This window comes from Panthera tigris, chromosome C1 (assembly GCF_018350195.1).
Source record: "Panthera tigris isolate Pti1 chromosome C1, P.tigris_Pti1_mat1.1, whole genome shotgun sequence".
Taxonomy (NCBI): domain Eukaryota; kingdom Metazoa; phylum Chordata; class Mammalia; order Carnivora; family Felidae; genus Panthera; species Panthera tigris.
This window is the reverse complement of record NC_056667.1, coordinates 56,008,660-56,014,342: the sequence shown is the minus strand read 5'-3', so window position 1 is coordinate 56,014,342 and position 5,683 is coordinate 56,008,660. Positions and strand designations below refer to the sequence as shown.

Sequence of the window (5,683 nt, the reverse complement as noted above, 5' to 3'; positions counted from 1 at the left end):
AGAATAAAATAAGCCACAATCAACTATCTCCATTTGCCAAGTTCCTTTCCAGTCATTTTCCATGCCCATTAACTGTAAGCCCTTATTTTTAGCTGGTTAATTATCCAACTTCTCTTGCACAGGCCCAAAGACCAATATGAACCCAAAGCAATGAGGGAGGCAAGAAATGGAAAAATAAAGGAACTGTGCTCTTTATCTCCATGGAGTCATGGAGTGAAGGTGTTAATGGTTAATTTATCTCTTCATTTATTCAGTCAATGAACATTACTGCAAGTATTTTAAGTACTTTCCATTTCTTAACATTCTTCAGCTGTGTAATTACTTGTTCATTGGTCTTCTGCCCAATTAGACTGTAAGCTATACATGACCAGATCTGTTTTATCTAATTCACTACTGTTTTTCCAGCATTTAATATAATGCTTAGCACTTCAGAGGCATTAAGTAAATATTTGTTGGATTAAAGCAGGAGAATTGCAAGTCTAGAGAACACATTTACCAAACTAGAGATGGAAAGGAAGAAGTAAGAAGAAATGGTGGTTGTTAAATTAAATAGTGTCTGAGAGTCTATATATTAAAATGAGAGCATGCTTGCCCTAATGTACTTTAAGATGAATGTGGTCTATTTGATTAATGCTGCTAGTTAGAATTTGGGTCTTCTGGAAAAAAAATAATGAAACCATCTCCGGAGACATTGTGTATTCAGTTCATTTAATATTTATATTGAACTTCTTAACTCAGCATCCTCAAGGAGACCAAAAATGATCATTGCAATGTGCAGAGTGATACTCTGGAGGATGGGGTAAGAGCACTCCCCACTCTCCCAGTCCCAGATAAATCAACCGTAGATTGAGTTAAATATAGGTACTCTCCTAAGGGGTGGAGTGAGTACTCCAGATATTCAGAAAAGAAATATCCTTTCTTTTCTTTTTAATTTTTTTTTTTAACATTTATTCATTTTTTTGAGAGAGAGGGAGACAGCGCGAGCAGGGGAGGGGGACACAGAATCTGAAGCAGGCTCTGGGCTCTGAGGTGTCAGCACGGAGCCCGACGCGGGGTATGAACTCACGGAGGGTGACATCATGACCCGAGCTGAATGAAGCCAGACGCTCAACCAACTGAGCCCCCGGGCGCCCCAAGAAATATCCTTTCTTATCTCTTTCTCCATAAGACTTCAGCCCAGGCTTAAAAAGGAGGTTTGCTCTTACAAGGAATAATAACCATATAAGTTAGGGTAGAGGTCAAAAAGGGACCCGCAAATTCAATGGCTTAAATAAGATACAATTTTATCTGCTCTCTCATAATAGTCTACAGGTAGGCAGACCAGGTGAGGAGACAGCTGTGCTCTAACAAAATAATTGAGACCTACTTTCCTTCTATCCTGTTGATTCATCATCCTCTACTAGAGCAGTACTTTTCAAATGTTAATGTGCATTTAAATCACCTGAGGATCTTGCTAAATGCAGATTCAGTGGGCCTAGAATGGGGCCCAAGATTCTGTATTTCTAAAAAGCATCCAGGTGAGGGGGGTACCCGCTGGCTCAGTTGGAAGAGCATGTGACTCTTGATCTCAGGATCATGAGTTTGAACCCCACGTTGGGGGGGGTTACTAAAATTTAAAAAAAACTTAAAAAATCATCATAAAGAAATAAAAAGGATCCAGGTGATGCTGATGGTGCTAGTCCAAGGACTATACTTTGGGTAGCAGAGCCCTAGAGCACTGTCATTATCTGCGTGGTCAAAGCTGGGTGGCTGGCACATCTTGTTTACAGTTCTCAGGAAGGAAAAAGAGGACAAGTCCAGGGCAAGAAGTTTCCTTTCAGCAAACAATGTGGAAATAATATACACACCTTCTGTTTACATTAAAAAGTTAAAGCCTGGGCGGCTAGCAAATGTGCTTAATCTCTAGCTGGCAGCCACATTACCAGCAACAAAGTGTGGAATAGAGGGGAAAGGCGCGATCACCATGGGGAAGGGAGAGACCGGATACTGGGGAACAGTTAGCAGCCTGCACCACAAAAACCAAGAAGGCAGGAGCTTCTATTTAAGCAATAGGATGAAATGAAGCACCAAGAAGTAGGATGTATGAGCTAGGTGTTATTCTGACACCCGTGAAGATAGTTTTAGCGAAAAGCTGTTGGATCAGAAGCCAAGGGGCGGTGAAAGCCTTCCATGTTGTTTTTAACTCCTGGATCGTTTTGCCTGAACAACCTCTGTGACTTGTTCCTGGGGGTCCTGAAAATATGACAGGTAAGTGAGAACAACTCAGAGACTTTTAGAGACACTGGGTAGATTCTGATACCTACCTGCGGTTTGAGAAAATAAATGTAAAAAAAATCAAGAACATAACTAAGGAAGACATTAGGCCAAATGTTAAGATAATTCTAGCATAAATTAGGAACTTCTGGAATTATTTAACATGAACTTATATCCCTATGACTATCAGTTTACCCAGGACCTCTATTGAAATTTATGTGTTTCTGACAGCATCAGAAACATAATTCATTGTCCACCCTCTGGATAGACAAATTTTCTTAGAACCTTCAGCTGACTATTAATTTTAGGAGTGTCCAGTAAAGAAAATTACAGAACCTTTTCTGATATCCCCACCCCATTTCAACATTTAATTATCCTGTAGTTTTTAATATTTATTTATTTATTTAATTGAGGGGGAGGGAGAGCGGGAGAGGGGGGGAGAGTAAGCCGGGGAGGGGCAGAGAGAGAGAGTGAGAGGGAAATCCCAAGCAGGCTCCACACTATTACTGCAGAGCCCGACATGGGGCTCCAACCCACAAAACTGGGAAATCATGACCTGAGCCAAAACCAAGAGTTAGACACTTAACCGAGTGAGACACCAGGCACCTCTAATTATCTTCTATTTTCACAAGATCCCTTTTGTATCTAATCTAGTTGAAGTAACTACTTTGGAACTCTTCTGAGATTGAAAGTGGCATTGTTAAAATTATGCCAGGACAATAGATGGGCTCAGGTCATGATCTCACGGTTCATGAGTTTGAGCCCCGCATCGGGCTCTGGGCTGATGACTCAGAGCCTGGAGCCTGCTTCCGATTCTGTGTCTCCCTCTCTCTCTGCCCTTCCCCCGCTCATGATCTGTCTCTCTCTGTCTCAAAAATAAACGTTAAAAAAAAAAAAAATTAAAAAAAAAAAAGAGAAAATGTTGTGAACTATGTACACTTTTTTGTAGGAAAAAAAAAACAAAAAAAACCCAACTACTTGAGGATCACTTGCCCTGAAGTCACAGTATGCACATAGAACATTGTAGATATTTCTCTAGCAAAAAAAAGAGAAAAACTCAGTGTGTTATATATTTCCATTTATGCTTTTCTTTTAAATGAAGGAAGCATACAACTGGTTGAGATATTCAGAAAATAAATAAGATCCTTTCTTATCTTTTTTCACATGACTCTGGCAGACATTAAAAAATAGATTGTAAACTCTGGTCCATTGTGACCATAAAGCTTATTGCATCATTTGGTAATTCCTATGTAGGATTCTGTTACCAGAAGAAGCAGGGAGAGTAAGAGTGATGGGCGGACAAAAATACAAATACTATCATACTGGACAAGTGATAAAAGCTGTTAGAGTGGTGTGGAATGTGTGTGGAACTTACCCCAGTGATATTGGCAGTCTGAGCAGGAACTGCCCTCCAAGATGAGAGTTTGGGTTGTGTCTGGAGAGGAATGTTATATGGAAGGTGTTAACTCAGAATCACATAGCCTAGAGAAGTATGAAAAAAAAAACATTATGCAGGAAAGGGAGCTAAGAAAAAAATCAAATGCAGCCTTAAGCCACAGAGACTCAAATGGAAGCATAAATATGGTAATGCATAAGATAAAGACAGTGAAGTGAGAAATGAGGGACTGAGTGGTCAAGGTCAGGCATTTCTATATATGACTTTTTAAATATTGCACATCGGGTAGAGAATTTTTCTTTCAAATGTGGGTTCTGGTTTGTTTCACCATAGTGGAAAATACTCCTTAATTAAGTTGCAAGGTACCAAATAAGATGAATTTGTCATTTTTTAATATCTAACTTATTTGTTACTCTTAGAAAATCTCATTTTTAACATTTTTTATTATTTATTTATTTATTTATTTGAGAGAGAGAGAGAGAGAGAGAGAGAGAGAGAGAGAGACAGAGCATGTGAGCAAAAGCAGGGGAGGGGAAGAGAGACAGGGAGAGAGAGAATCCCGTGCTGTCAGCATAGACCCTGATGTGGGGCTTGAACTCATGAACCGTGAGATCATGACCTGAGCCGAAATCAAGAGTCAGATGCTTGACCAACCTAGCCACTGAGGTGCCCCAGAAAATCTCATTTTTGACTTGATTCAGAGGTAGAAAATCTCAGAGAAGACAGCCTCCATCTCTTGGCAATCTGTTCCTGGTGGGTTTGTTTGGCCTCCTTCATTCTCTTGACCAAAAATTTAGTATACTCTGCAACGTCTTCCTTATTCTTCCTAGTACACTGTTTCTTTAGAGCAATATGCCAACACCTGTGTTGGGGGACACATGGGGTAACAAGACTGAATCTTGGGCACTTTGGTTCTAGGTTTCTTACCTTCTCTGTGTAGCGGCTTCCTCACAACATACTGGTGGACATCATCTTCTTTAGAGAGATTGAAAAGTTTGCAGATTCTGCTAGCTCTTTTGAGCCCCAGGTGACGAGACACAGTAGTATTAGTGAACCCAGGAATATCCTTCTCCCCTTTTTTACAATGACCAAGTTGAGAACATTGAGATGGGCATCCACAATGCAACCCTGAACAGATTTACATTTTTTTCTCCAGTCCTCCTTGCTCTGTAGAAGTCAGCAGCAGGTGGACATAGCCAAGGGTCAAGACACCCTGCTTCATGGAGAAGCCTTGTTTTTCATTGCCACCACTGACTCAGACCACATAACCCTCCATTCTTCACCCAGAGCGTCAGCAGCAACTTCTGTGGGCATACATTTCTCATAAAAGGTAGGAAGTTTGTGTTCATCATCCACTTCAGTGAGTTTCTGGCAGCCAGTAGCTGGGAAAGAGATGTTCATCTTCATCCTGAAGCATCCCACTGCCTCCGAGGCACCCTGAAAGAGAGCATGAATTTGTCATTTCAAGGAATTATAAACCACATCTTGAGACAGGAGGTCACTTCTCTAGACTCCCTACTGCCTGAGCGAGAGGCATGAAACCAGCAAGGAAGCCACTAGGAGGCAACACTGGTGGTACTGTGGAGGAGAGCTGCACTTGAGTGTTCAGCCTTTCTGTGCTCTAATGCCACCGACACTATCAATAACCTTTAAATGTGCTGCTTCCCAGCAGAGTTGTGATGTGCGATAAAGCTTTGTTGGATGAATGGATGATTGGTGTTTTTATGTCTTTGTCCCCCTCACCCTTCAAATGTAAACACAGCCTAAAAGTCCAACCATCCCTCTCTTACCACTTCATAGAAACCAAGCCTAGAAGTTCAATCAGACCTAAAGACCTCCTTTCAGTATTTTCTACTAACAAACTTTTGGTTGTTCAACTTGTTAATGGCTATATTTCTCTTTGTATTCCCTTTCAGGACCAACAGGACTAATTTCTGGGATATAACATATAGTTAACCAGCTTGAATTACAGATACAGAACCCAGCTACCAGGCATGGGTCAAGGGCTTACTGTGGCAGAGACTGAGTAGCTAT

At 40.9% G+C, this 5,683-nt stretch overlaps 1 pseudogene; it reads right to left on the bottom strand.

The window, feature by feature from the left end:
• Positions 1-4,330: 4,330 nt before the first annotated feature.
• LOC122241197 lies at positions 4,331-5,056 on the bottom strand (annotated as a pseudogene).
• Positions 5,057-5,683: the final 627 nt, after the last annotated feature.